General features: G+C 43.1%; 1 long non-coding RNA gene across 1 annotated transcript; it reads left to right on the forward strand.

The window, feature by feature from the left end:
* Positions 1–13,275: 13,275 nt before the first annotated feature.
* On the forward strand, positions 13,276–14,503 carry LOC141352884 (uncharacterized). The gene is made up of 2 exons (XR_012359954.1): positions 13,276–13,784; positions 13,893–14,503. It is a non-coding gene; the product is annotated as an uncharacterized lncRNA (long non-coding RNA).
* Positions 14,504–15,199: the final 696 nt, after the last annotated feature.

The following is a 15,199-nucleotide window of genomic DNA, read 5'->3' on the forward strand; positions in this document are numbered from 1 at the left end:
GTTTTGCAGTTTTCTTTAAATGTACAGCATCTTTTCTCAGCATTTTTTGTTTATTATTTAGTCAGTGTTTACTGATGGGACTTCCCCTGACCGTTTCGAACTAGGGACGACTGCCACCTAGTGACGGGAGAAACGAAGCTTTTCGAAACTTCGAATCAATTGAACCAATTGCTTCGCAAATTGATTCAGTTTTTTTTTCGAAGCGTTCGAAACACCACACACGCTGGCGACATCTGCTGGTCAAAATCATAGATATGTATATAAAGGCTAGATGGCTCGTCCGCGCTGCTGGCCAATTGAGTGCAACGTCCGCATTTTGGCGGCCATCTTACGACAGGGCGCTCGCTCACTCGTAGCATTGAGTTTTAATGATGCAGGTACTTTTAAATGACCATAACTTGCTTAATTTTTTACCGATTTTCAAACGGTTTGGTTTGTTATAAACGTCAAAGATGTATCTATGACACTGCATACCTATACTAAAAATAAAAAATAAATTCATGAAACATGTTAAAGCATCCAGAATTATAGCCGCCACGTTAATAACGTTTGTAAAAACCCAAACCGTTTGAAAATCGGTAGAAAATTAAGCAAGTTATGGTCATTTAAAAGTACCTGCACCATTAAACTCAATGCTACGAGTGAGCGAGCGCCCTGTCGTAAGATGGCCGCCAGGTGATGCCGTTAGGGACTCCGCCTTGAGCCATCTAGCCTTTATATACATATCTATGGTCAAAATAGTGTAAAAGCCTATTTTTTTACGGTCTATGGTAAAAGCACTAAGATCTGTCCAAACGTTTTACACTTTTTACAAAATAATAGCAATTGTTCTAAAAATATGTTTTTATGAAAAAATAATTATTTAATTTAATTAAGACATAATTAAAAGTGTATTCTGTGTTTTTAGTTTTTATTTATGGCAAACACATCATTAAAACGAACTCGCTTTTTAATTGTGCACATTTATGTAATTAAATCTGTCTATAAACAAAAAGTAAACAAATTGGTAGTGTTATTAGTCAGAAGGATGAATGTCTTATGAACTTTTATAATAAAACTGCCGCGAGTTCATCTACACTGGTCATTTGTGATCAACTCCCCGTATTGGTGAATTCATCGATGGATTTTCGAAACGTTTCGAAACAGTTATGACGCAATGAAGCCTCGTTTGCTAAAATCGCGTGACTTTGGCCAGTTTAAAACAAGTTCCGAACCAATTGATTCGAAACAAAAGATTCGTAAATGTTTCGAAGCCTCATGAAGCGTGCTTCGAAATCGCCCATCACTTCTGCCACGGTTGTATCTGGCCAGCGCCGACAGGGTTGTGACGTAACGATGGATTCTTTGATTGCATATATACAAGATTTTTTTGGATCGATATTGAAAATTTGTTTGAATTATTCTGTGGAGAGAAAATTAAAATATAGAAAAATATGTTTTTTTTTCTTTTATGGAGAAAATTACTTCCTTAGGACATATGTTTTTTTTTTTTTAATCTTTTTATCTTATATGGTAAGTTTTACATTCATGAATGCAAATGGGCTCGGACTAAGCCCAATATTACCCAATTTAAGGTTCAGATGAAGATTTATTTTGAAACATTGAAAGGACTTTCAAACCCTAAAGCGACCAAGACTATGGCATATTACAATGCGTTAATTTCCTCATTTTGAAATAATTGTATTGTATACCCTCTTTATTTTATTTTAGTTTTTTATTTATTTATTTTTTTCTATTTTTTTCTTAAAGTGTATTTCTTTTACTTTGGATGTTATTTGTAATCCTTTATGCTTACAATCAATGTTCCCTCTAATTTTTTCAGCACTGAGCAAATTCTTTTTTTTCTGAGCGCACATTTCAGTACTGTGAGCAATTCGCAACCACACGACCTGCCGAAAATGACCACGAGCCTGCGTTAACCATAGGAGATTCAAAGAGATGACAGCAAATGCATCAATGTTTACAAGGTTGATATTTATTCAATATCCTTTATAATGGTTGGACTTTGGGAACATTTTAATGATGGTGTTTTACCAGTCAGTTTAGTTAAACTTAACTGTTTAACTAAACTGTTTAAACAGTTTAACTTAAAGGATCTTTGGTTGATAAGGTTTCAATAAGGTTTAGAGAGGTTATTATGACTGGTTCACTGGTTATTATGACTGATAAAGATATATAAAAATTATGACTGATAAAGATATATAAAAATAAAAGTATCCAAGATGTTTAATCATTTTTCAGTAGGTACAACATTTAAGTGGAACTTAAAGGATCTTTGGTTGATAAGGTTTCAATAAGGTTTAGAGAGGTTATTATGACTGGTTCACTGGTTATTATGACTGATAAAGATATCATAGACGGCGCTCGAGGATTCTACATGTGAGCACTGCATCGCCTGTTTGGGGTTGGGGCACGCCGAGACGGCGCTCGAGGATTCTACATGTGAGCACTGCGCCGACCTCCCAAATCGCGTGCTCAAGACTAGGAGAGCCGTTGCTCGAAGTCTCGCCGGGGATGTGCCCGCCGCCGCATCCGTCCTCCACCATCTACTTCCTTTGCTCCTCGCCGGGACGATGACGGCGGTAGCTCTGTTTGCAGCGTTCCCCCGCCAAAACCTCACGTTGTCTTCACGAAGGATGCTTTCCGCCCCCCTTCTACATCTCATGTGGCCGTCTCTTTTGGAGTGACGGAGGAGGACGACGACAACATGTCCCTGTCGGCGTCGACTAGCTGGTCGGAGGGGGAGCCGGAGCCGGAGCCGGAGCCTGAGTGTCCGAGTCACATGGACATCCAATCGGAGCTTTCCAGAATTATGGAGTTGGCGGCAAAGGAGTTGGATCTTAGCTGGACCTCACCCGACGAGCCGGCTAAGTATAAATTGGATTCCTGGTTTCTCCAATTGGGGCGCCAGCAGGCCGCTCCGAGGAGGAAGACACCTTTCTTCCCTGACGTTCACGAACAGGTCTCTAAATCGTGGTCTGCGCCCCAGTCGGCGCGCGTCCATGCTCCGGGGATGTTTTCCCGGGTCGATGGGGGCGAAGCCCACGGTTACGTGCGCATTCCCCCTGTCGAGGAGAACGTGGCAGCGCACCTCTGTCCTGCTTCCGCAACGCTCGGCGCTGATCGCGGACTGCCATCAAAGCCGTGTCGGATGACGGCCCACCTGGCGGAAAAAGCCTACTCGTCATCTGGGGAGGCGGTGGCGGCGCTCCACGCTATGGCCATTCTCCAGGTCTTCCAGGCAAAGATTTTACAGTCGCTGGACGGCGCCGTCGATGCGGACACGGTGCGTAACCTCCGCGCTGCCACGGACTTTGCGCTGATGGCCACAAAGCTCTCCGCTCAAGCCATCTGAAAATACATGGGATTTTTAGTGGTCCTTCACCGTCACCTATGGCTTACCCTAGCTGAGCTGAAGGACAACAAGCGAAAGGCTTTGCTTAATGCTCCAATTACTCCCGCCTCTTCGGTGACGCTGTGGAGTCGGTTGTTGAGCGCTTTTTGGAGGCGCAGAAACGCTCGAGAGCTATGAGTCAGCTGCTCCCCAGACGCTCATCCTATCAAGAGACCGCCAGATCGCGTTCTACTTCTGCTCCGCGATCAGCGCAGTGCCCTTCCAAGCCACCTCTGGCTGGCTACACCGCACCCGCTCGTACCGAGCCTGATGTAAGACAGAGGGATTGGCAGTTCCAGCCGAGGAAACGTCACAGACGTGGTCGGAGCCCTCGACGCGGTGGCGGGCAGCCTCAGGCGAGGAAGCCCTCTTCCTGACGAGAAGGCGGAGAGGAGGAGATCGCTCGTGGAGGGGCAAGCGTCAACGCGACGGGTTCTTCTGCCCCCCTCTGTTCCTGTGGGCGACAAGTTCATTTGTTTAAATGTTGTTTGTGTAAATGCAAATGTAATAAAGATACAAACATCATCACAGAAAGAGCTATTTCCTCCTCACAGCCCTTATACAGAGACGGATGCCCTGCCGGAAGGCAGCCCGAGTTTGCAAAACATACAGAGTGCTTGTCAATAAAAATCAACCACAGCCAACGAGCCGTTAAACGAGAACCAGTTTCTACGCGCTGTTCCTCCACTGACACTTCTAACGTTGCAAAGGTACGGCACGAACGTAGAAAACACGTCCGCAGGCGTTAACGCACCGCCCGCTTCGCCCGCTCAGCCAATTTCTAGACGCGTGGAAAGCTATCCCCGGCGTGTCAGAGTGGATATTGAGCATAATAGAGCACGGTTACTCTCTACAATTCAGACGCAGACCGCCCCGTTTCAAAGGTGTGGTATCGTCATTAACAGCACCTCAAAATGCCCCCGTCCTGAGACAAGAGGTACAAAACCTACTCGCAATAGGAGCGATAGAACGAGTCCCTCACAGCGAGTTAGAGAGCGGTTTCTACAGCCGGTATTTTGTAGTACCCAAGAAATACGGCGGATTACGGCCGATACTAGATCTGAGACCCATCAATCGCGCGCTACGCAGACGTGCATTCAAGATGATAACCGTGAGACAGATCCTAGCGCAAATTCGCTCTGGGGACTGGTTCGCGTCGATAGATCTAAAGGACGCTTACTTTCACATTCAGATATCCCCCCGCCACAGGTGTTTTCTGAGATTTGCGTTCGAAGGCACGAGCTATTAATACTCCGTTCTCCCGTTCGGACTAGCTTTAGCCCCACGTACATTCACGAAATGCATGGATGCAGCTCTCTCCCCCCTCAGAGTGAGTGGGATGCGCATTATGAATTATCTGGACGACTGGCTGATTATGGCTCAATCGCGCGATCTGTTGATCAGTCACATAAAAGCATTGCTTCCCCACTTAGAGTCGTTAGGGCTGCAAATCAATGCTCAGAAAAGCAAACTCGTTCCGAGTCAATCCATTTCATACCTGGGCGTTCTGTTGGATTCTACATCGATGCGTGCTCATCTATCGCAACACGTGTAGAAACATTAACACTGTATCTGCGTCGCGTCAGACCCGGCCGGGTTGTCCTCCTGAGGGAGTTTCAGAGGCTTTTGGGTCTAATGGCGTCAGCCGCCCGGTTTGTCATCTAGGATTGCTTCACATGCGTCCGTTACAGATGTGGCTAAAAGATCGAGTCCCGCCAAATATGTGGGCATCGACGTGCATGCGGGTTCACGTAACACACAGCTGTGTCAGCACTCTGAAACCGTGGCGCGATCCGACCCTTTACAGTATCGGAGCCCCCCTAGGTCAGATAGCCTCTCGTATAGTGGTCACCACGGATGCGTCGACATCAGGTTGGGGAGCAGTCTGCCAGGGCACACCCGCGTCCGGTACGTGGTCAGATCTGATGAGAGATTGGCACATAAACCGTCTGGAATTAAGAGCGGTAATGTTAGCGCTCAGGGCATTTCAACCGCAACTCGAGCGTCAACATGTTCTAGTGCGGACGGACAACACGACGGTGGTTTCTTACATAAATCGCCAGGGTGGTATTCATTTCGAAAGCCCTATTCGAGCAGGCAGCCAGCCTCCTACTGTGGGCGGATTGTCACTTACTATCCATCAGAGCAGCGCATATTCCAGGCGCTTTGAACAAGGGCGCGGATATGTTATCGAGGAACGGCCTCCCCCACGGAGAATGGAGGCTTCATCCCGATTCGGTTTAGCTGATCTGGGACCAGTTTGGGAGAGCTTCGATAGACCTGTTTGCGACGAGCGATAATACGCACTGCCCACTGTTCTTCTCGCTCACGGACTCCCCGCTGCAAGGGGAAGCGTTGACGTCGCGCTGGCCGAAAGTCAGTCTGTATGCTTTCCCTCCTATAAAGCTCATACCGCTAGTACTGTGCAAAATCAGGGAAGAAGGGGCTACGGTGATTTTAGTGGCACCGGACTGGCCGAACCAACCATGGTATCCGGACTTGAGAGAGATGCTAATATGCCCCCCATGGCAGATTCCCTTGAGGAGGGATTTGCTGTCTCAGGTAGAGGGCTCAGTCTGGCACCCCAACCCGGAACTGTGGAATCTACACGCTTGGAAGGTGAGAGGATCGTAGATAACACGAGCGAACTCTTGCGTCGAGCGGCGTTCACGCTGACTGAGGCGCGTGCTCCGTCTACAAGACGCTTGTACGACCTTAAGTGGAAAGCGTTCGAAAGATGGTGTCATAGTAACAGCATTGACCCATTTAATTGCCCCGCGTCAGATATTGTACTTTTCCTGCAACATAGAATGGACGCCGGCAGCTCGCCGTCGACGCTAAAAGTATATGTGGCCGCTATTGCTGCGTTACGCCCCCCCTTGGAGGGACAAACGATAGGAAGGAATGCGCTCGTCGTTCGATTCCTAAGAGGCGCGAGAAGTTAAGACCACGCCGTACCCCTTTGGTACCGCCATGGGATTTAGACATAGTGCTGAATGCGCTTTCTCGAGCACCGTTTGAACCGCTGGAGTCTAGCTCTATCAAAGATCTATCCATCAAAACAGCCCTTCTTCTCGCCCTAGCTACAACGAAACGCGTTGGGGATTTACAAGCGCTCGCCGTCAACGAGGACTGCATGCGTTTCGGTCCGGCTGACTGTAATGTTATCCTAAGACCAAAGGATGGATATGTACCTAAATCTCTCTCCACTCCCTTCCGAGATCAGGTAATATCCCTAACGGCGATATCTGCAGCACCTTCAACATCACAGGATGCGACTAACCGAGAGGTGATTTGCCCGGTCAGAGCTCTGAGAATGTATGTCAACCGTCCGGCTGAATTTAGAGCGTCGGATCAACTGTTTGTTTGCTACGGCGGCGCTGCTAAAGGCAGAGCGGTGTCTAAACAGCGGCTCTCGTGCTGGGTAGTGGAGGCTATAACGCTCGCTTACGAGAGCAGTGGACTCGAGCCCCCTTTCAACATCAGGGCTCACTCTACGAGAGCTATCGCCTCTTCATGGGCTTGGTTTCAAGGTACCACTATTCAGGATGTATGTCGTGCAGCGGGTTGGGCTTCTCATAACACCTTTGCAAGGTTTTATTTGCTAAATATGCAATCTCTAGCTGCGAAAGTCCTGTCGGTGAGTACTGACCACTCTTATGCTTCGATGTAATGCCAGCAGTGTGTTCTCGCAGGTCGTCTTGACTTTACGTATGCCTGCGTCATTCGGTGGATAAGATGTATGCCATTTCTCTACCCTGCACTCCACCAGGTCGTCTTTGCAAAGACGGCGCTTGCATACACGGCGTTACCCCTCAGGCCGTTAACTCTGTGTTGTGAATCTACATTAACTACAATTTGCCCGGCAAAGCCGTGCTATTTACTACTCGCGTGTTATTTACTATTAGTATTTACACCCAAATTACTTGTCTTTCTACCCTAAGCAGTGTAGTGATGAGTATTCACGTTCCTTAGGTTGAGATATGCAAATTTCATACCTCGGGAATATCGCTACCTTATGGGTTAGACACGCCCCCCTAGGGGTATGGCCGCTGCGTATCAGAATATTATTGGATGTTTCTTTTACTACGTAGCGTTGCTGGGCTGGCTTCTCCGCTCTCTCGGCGTGTTTGAACACTGTTCCCATAGCGTCAGCGGACGCAATGTCGAGAGACCGCTCTCGAAAGGGAACGTCTCGGTTACTATCGTAACCTCGGTTCCCTGAGAGACGGGAACAAGACATTGCGTTACGCGCCGAGTTCGCGGCTAGCCATCAGTGCTTTCGTTCAGTCGAGAATACTGGCGCTCGTCGCTCTAACACCGCTTTTTATACGCTTCTAGCGGTCACGCGGTCGACGACGAATTGGCCAATGCCTGGCAATGGCGTTGTTCAATAAGATTTCAGTGTCTGGTGAAGTGGGAGGAGTTAACCCCATAGCATCAGCGGACGCAATGTCTTGTTCCCGTCTCTCAGGGAACCGAGGTTACGATAGTAACCGAGACGTTTTCACGGTGCTTATGCAGATGACTGAAAAATAAATGATTACACCCATTAGAGACTCTCTGCTTATTATTAAGAAAACCAGGGGGCAGCTACAATGGTAGCCTACTGTGCTTGCCGGGGCACGCCAAGAGTAACCTAGGATACTTGTATGTAAATATTCTAACGTACATCCGGCTTGGTTGTCACATGATCTCTGTATATTTAAATGTTTATTACCTAGCCTGCATCGCCTTTGATGCTCAGATGTTTAACCCCTGAAAAAAAAATTGTTTGTGCGGTCTGAAAAATGTGCGCGGTCTGACAAATCTATTGCGCAGCCACTTCGACTGGCCTGCGCGGTCGCGCGCGCGCAGCTTAGAGGGAACATTGCTTACAATGGTGCTACATGATGCTTTGATTGTGCAATTTTTTTGATCTCTTATGATCTCATCTTTAAATTGATAATTTACAAATACATTCAAAGAAATTCTTAAATCCTTGGATTGAAAGTAATTACATAAATACTGTCTAAGATACTTAAATTTCCATTAAAAAGTGTGAAGTGGATTTTCCTGCATTTTAGCAACAAACAATTTAAGAAAAACACAAAAAATGGCGTGACATTTTAATCTCAAATTAGTAAAAGCATTTTGGACTTTATTTCAGCAGACACAAAAGTTCCCTTTTAAAAAAATATTCAAACTAACACCTCAAGGGTGCCCCTTAGAAAATTGTGTAATTTTAATGCAGACAAGCGCATGACGATTTCCCACTGTCATTCGTGGAGTTGACGGATAGTGACGATGATGTAATTTTATTTACATTCGAACACAAAACTTCTGAATCGATCACCTGCTTGCATGTTTTTCTCATCTGATTTATCATCTTGATTTATCTTCTTATTTATTGTGTGAATCCATCAGATTACTTTTCAACGCCATTCTTCATTTCATCAAGAAGTTTCTGGTAAATATTAATATTTTCCATTCAGTGTCTGGTTACACCTGCTGTAAATAAAGAAATACAAGTTACTAAATATTTCGCACTATTAAACTTAGCTGAAACCTGGCTGTAAGCTTAAAGTAAATATTTAAAATGGGTTAATTGGTCTGTAAAATATTAATATTTTCAGTTATCTGGAGATGACATCAGCATCATCTGATTGTTGAATCTAATGAGAATTATGTTATCATCTTATTTTAGCTGAGCATGCAATGGGCATGTTAATGTTTGATCTTCTTATGGGTTGACCCATGCATATCACGTGGGCCGATAAAAACCCTGCATTAAGGATCAGTGGTGTTGGCAACATTTTCATTCAGGGTCTGGCCCACTGATCTATATAAATGACTGGATTGCGCATGACGTCACACTTGTGAAGCCACCGCGCCGCCATGTTTGTATACCCAACCGTTCTATTAAATCAATGGACGTTATCAGATTTTAATGATAAAACATCACTTTACTCGTCTTCGTTTTTATATGTGAAGTTACCATGTACAATATTACAACACAAACGTCCAAAGCATGTAAATAGTTATTTACTGAAAGTTGTACATTTTGCGTTTTAAACAGTTATTATACATTCATCTTTATTACAGTATCAGGTCAGCAGACAGACCGCAGCATATTTAGTATTAATGACAATAAACGTGCTCATTCTGAAATCTAAATAAATAATCATGCTTTGTACCGTATGTGTATGCAATAATTTGCTAGTTTTGTAATTATGTTATCTAAACTTACAAGTTACTTAAACTTATTTAGAGAAATAACGCTGACCGTCACAGTGTAGCTGAATGTCAAACAAAACTTTATTTATACCCGTGTCATTAACAAATGCAACAGACACACTCACCTTAACGGTTTTTTATAAATCCATTATCCTGCCCGATTAAAACATAAACATTGCAAATAACACCAGAATTAACAAATAATTAACGTACACATATCCTAAAAATTAACCTTGTGTAACTGATACGCTGTAAAGGGGGTACATTTTGATCATGAGTTTGAATGGAAGTCAATGACGCTCTCTGCCGGTTGGGTATACCAAGATGGCGGCGCGAACTCTGCGCTGGCTTCACCTCACGCAGTTACGTCAAGCGTTCTATGCGCAATCCAGTCATTTATATAGATCAGTGGTCTGGCCAAAGACATCGACAGCCTGGCTCTTTACGACACCTTCTCTCATTTCGGCACCATCTTATCCTGCAAGGTAATGACTGTGAATTGACTTTTATTATCAATGAGATTTTGTGTTAACCATCGTAGTTGATGTTTGATAAGCACAAGTGTCTCTTATCCTTAAGGTGGTTGCTGATAAGAATGGCTCTAAGTCTAAAGGATACGGGTTTGTACATTAAGAGACAAATGAAGCTGCCGAAACAGCCATTCAGAAGCTCAATGGGATGTTGCTGAATGATCAGCTGGTGTAAGTTTGACTCTATACACTGTGTTATTCAGTCATGCTTTGCTATAGCTTATTTCAGTGTTCTTCACTCCCAATCCTGGAGAGCCGGTGTCCTGCAGAGTTTAGCTCCAACCTTAATCAAACACACCTGAGCAAGCTAATCAATGTCTTCATGATCACTAGAAGATCACAGGTAGGTGTGTTTGATTAAGGTTGGAGCTAAACTCTGCAGGACACCGGCTCTCCAGGATTGGGAGTGAAGAACACTGGCTTATTTGGTAGAGCCTGTATATGTTATAGTAGTAGTATTAGTTAACTTAATCAATTGAATGTACAACCCCAAATCAGAAAAAGTTGGGTCATTGTAGAAATTGTGAGTAAAAAAGGAATGGAATAATTTACAAATCTCATAAACTTATATTTTATTCACAATAGAATATAGATAACAAATCAAATGTTGAAAGTGACACATTTTGAAATGTCATGCCAAATATTGGCTCATTTCGGATTTCATGAGAGCTACACATTCCAAAAAAAGTTGGGACAGGTAGCAATAAGAGGCCAGAAAAGTTAAATGTACATATAATGAACAGCTGGAGGAAGACCAATGTTTAGGAAAAGGAATGTTGTCCCATTCTTGTCTAAAACAGGCTTCTAGTTGCTCAACTGTCTTAGGTCTTCTTTGTCGCATCTTCCTCTTTATGATGCACCAAATCTTTTCTGTGGGTGACAGATCTGGACTGCAGGCTGGCCATTTCAGTACTCAGATCCTTCTTCTACGCAGCCATGATGTTGTAATTGATGCAGTATGTGGTCTGGCATTGTCATGTTGGAAAATGCAATGTCTTCCCTGAAAGAGAGGGTGTCTGAATGAGATCATATGTATCTAGAACTTGAATAAACCTTTCAGCATTGATGGCGCGTTTACAGATGTGTAAGCTGCCCATGCCACACGTACTCATGCAACCCCAAACCATCAGAGATGCAGGCTTCTAAACTGAGCGCTAATAACAACTTGGGTTGTCATTGTCCTCTTTAGTCCGGATGAAATGGTGTCCCAGTTTTCCAAAAAGAACTTCAAATTTTGATTCGTTGGACCACAGAACAGTTTTCCACTTTGCCAAAGTACATTTTAAATGAGCCTTGCCCAGGGGAAATGCCTGTGCTTCTGGATCATGTTTAGATATGGCTTCTTTTTTGACCTAATAGAGTTTTAGCTGGCAAGAGCGAATGACACGGTGGATTGTGTTCACTGGCAATGTTTTCTGGAAGTATTCCTGAGCCCATGTTATGATTTCCATTACAGTAGCATTCCTGTATGTGATGCAGTGCCGTCTAAGAGCCCGAAGATCACGGGCATCCAGTATGGTTTTCCGGTCTTGACCCTTACGCACAGAAATTGTTCCAGATTCTCTAAACCTTTGAATGATTTTATGCACTGTAGATGATGATAACTTTAATCTCTTTGCAATTTTTCTCTGAAAAACTCAGAAAACTATTTTTCGCTGCAGCATTGGGGGAATTGGTGATTCTCTGCCCATCTTGACCTCTGAGAGACACTGCCACTGTGCGAGGCTCTTTTTATACCCAATCATGTTCCCAATTGACCTAATAAGTTGCAAATTGGTCCTTCAACTGTTCCATATATGTATATTTAAAATTTCTGGCCTCTTATTGCTACCTGTCCCAACTTTTTTTGGAATGTGTAGCTCTCATGAAATCCAAAAGGAGACAATATTTGGCATGACATTTCAAAATATCTGACTTTCAACATTTGATATGTTATCTATATTCTACTGTGAATAAAATATAAGCTTATGAGATTTGTAAATGATTCCATTACTTTTTTACTCACAATTTCTACAGTGTCCCAACTTTTTCTGATTTGGGGTTGTAGATGAAAGTCTCAGTGATGGACTAACAGCTGATGTTTGTTTCAAAAGGTCCATCAGCCAGATCATTTCACGAGTGTCAACCATGACCGCATGAAAATGAGCTACAAGAGCCTCTTCCCGGTATTTATCACAAAACTCACAAAAATATGTGATCAGATCTTCAGTAAACATGAAATGTGTCCAAGTAGATTACAGTAACTTGACTTGTGTTTGCATGTGTTGTCTTTTACAGGGAGTTCATCTCTATGTGAACAATCTGCCCTACAGCTGGACAGATCAGGAGCTTCATAGAGTCTTCTTCACGTTTGGGACCATCACCCAGGCACGTGCACACATAGACATCAAAGGGGGCTTGAGCACCTGCCCTTTTTATTCCTGGAGAGAAAGTGCCCTTTTTTTCTGGGGTGCTTTTTTATTTTTTAAAAATAATATGGTTTTTATTCACAACTGATGTCTGTCTGTATCTTGTGTTTTTTACTTATTACTTATTTAATTTAACATAAATTTATTCAGGAATCATTTAAATGATTTAGAAAATTAGCGCTATTTGTGGTACACAAACGGTTAACAGATGAGTCCCGCCTCCAAAACTCACATCGCTAATATGATTGGCTTTACCTTTCCTAAGTCCCGCCTCTCTAACCTACTTCGCTTTATGATTGGTTTTGTCTATATCGTAGGCTATCCGTAGCCTGTGCGTAGCTCTGCGTAGCCTGACGCGCACCTCACAACAAGTTGCTATTTCTTCTTCGTTTGTGGGTTTACTTGCTTAGCTTCTTCTTCTGTGACGACTTCTGCTGCTACTGTGGTTACACGTGTGATTACTGCCAACCAGCGGTTTCGCGTGTGTTTGCATGTCGACGCGGACGGCGACGCACAAGTATAAATGAAAACCGACGCGGAACCTACGCCGTCGCTGCTACGCCGTAGGACCTACGCACGACTATAAATCGCCCTTAAGCTAAATGCTATCGAAGCGTCGCAGCGCGCTCCAGCGCTTACGTGCACGCACACAGATGATAGATAGAGGGATGTATCAACAGTTCTTAGTTAAGGTAATAACATATTTTAATATTCAAAATGAGTAGACTATTCCTTTAAGCTTCATATTTCTGCATTATTTGGTCATACAGTATTTTCAGTGGTGATATATTGAGTTTGTCTCTGCTGTCCTCTTGGTCTCTCTCTCCACTGCTGTTAGAATCAGTGATGCTTCACAGGAGTGTGAACCAGGAGCTATCAGAGTTGATGTCTGATCACAGCATTGATGCTCCTCAAGCATCAGACACTTTCGGCGCTACAACTTATCCATTATCTGGAGGCTTAGGTGCTATTGTCACAAATATCAGAAGTGAACAATTATATATCTGGTGTCCCTCTACCTGAATTACATTTATAGTCAGGATCATAGTGTCCAGTGGAAAATGTCATTACAGTATATTTCAGGAATAGATGTTGTATAAGGAAAGAAACTGCTGAATATATTCAATGATTTGAATATATCCACAATGAACTTTATTCTCTGTGGTCAGCAGTCTGCCGGTCACCTTACGCTTGTGCCGAGCCATCACTGGAATACAGATTTTGTCTCAAGACGCCGTGAGTATCTCATCTTTACATCCCTCAATGGTCTTTTAGGTTCAGTCCTCATATTTCTGTTGTTGTTAGCAACATCATTCTTGAAATATTGACTCTTTACTGTCACAGGTGAGAGTCTCTTCCTGCTGCCGTCAGACATTTTTGACTCTGAGTCGCCCTGCATGCTGGTCAGTGTTCATCTTATCCTCCTGACAGATGAATGTGGACCATGATTTCATGTTTAACTTATGATCTTGTTGTTTTAGACTGTTAAGCAGGAAGTGTCAAAGTTGACGCCCGACCAAACCACTGATGCACCTGGAACATCAGATGCCTGCAGTGATGTTGCTTTGGTTCCCCAAAGGTTTGGTAATGGTTTTGGTGAGACTAGAAATGTGAGCATCTCCAAGGTAGGAAAAATCCTTTTATTTTCCAAGGATTTTTGCACACAGCGGCGTTCTTCACACGTGTAACCTTTCTGAAAAAAATGTGTGTTATCTGTAGCAGTCCCTTGGCATCGACAAACGAGACAGAGAATTTTGACGGATGCGTAGCTATTATAGACATTTTTTCCATGACATTCTTGCGACCTGGTACTGGTTGGGGACCTCTGGCTTCCCTTACGAAAATTAACCATGGTTCCCTTTCAATACGGTTCACCGTGAAATAAAGAAACAATATACTCATAAATACAAAACGTATGTACAAATGACAGATTAATTAAACAAATACACATTGGAGTACCTAACTTAACTCAAGCTGATTGAGCCATCTCTACTATTTGTTTAAGATATGTTATGCCAAAAAAATCCACTAGATATCAATGTGTCAATCAACAGCACTTGTCACAACATATCTTGTTATGTGGATGTCAGAAAAAAAAATCACTGCTGTTATGTTCTTGTTGAAATTTTGCAAGGAAACCATAGTTTTTTTTGACATATTACACTGTAAGAGCCCTAACTTTGCAAAACTATGTTACTTGGTGCCATGAAATAACTTTTGTATGTTTTGAATAATTTTTCAAAAACATGCTCAACCAAACGGTTGATTTGTCACTTTATGGTAAATATAGAAAAGCTAAGGTAATGTTTCAGATCATCCATTTCTGCAGTCAGAATGTACTATTTGCTATGAAATATACATTTCTGATCATCCACAGCTATGAATATGACACAGCTATTGTTATTTATTATTGAATATAATGAGATCATTTCTTAAGTATGTATTTTTGCCACTTCTGGATATTTTTTTGAAATAACTATAATGAATTCATATAATTAATGTATGGAAATCATAATTTCTGATTAATTAATCAAAAATTACGTCTTAAATGATGTTTTAAAATGTTTGTTACAGGATTGTTTGTAACGTTGGCTTACAACATTGCTGGTTTACAAAGCAATGTTAAAGGGGCCATGTCACAGGACTTTTTT

Source organism: Misgurnus anguillicaudatus, chromosome 21 (genome assembly GCF_027580225.2).
Source record: "Misgurnus anguillicaudatus chromosome 21, ASM2758022v2, whole genome shotgun sequence".
Classification (NCBI taxonomy): domain Eukaryota; kingdom Metazoa; phylum Chordata; class Actinopteri; order Cypriniformes; family Cobitidae; genus Misgurnus; species Misgurnus anguillicaudatus.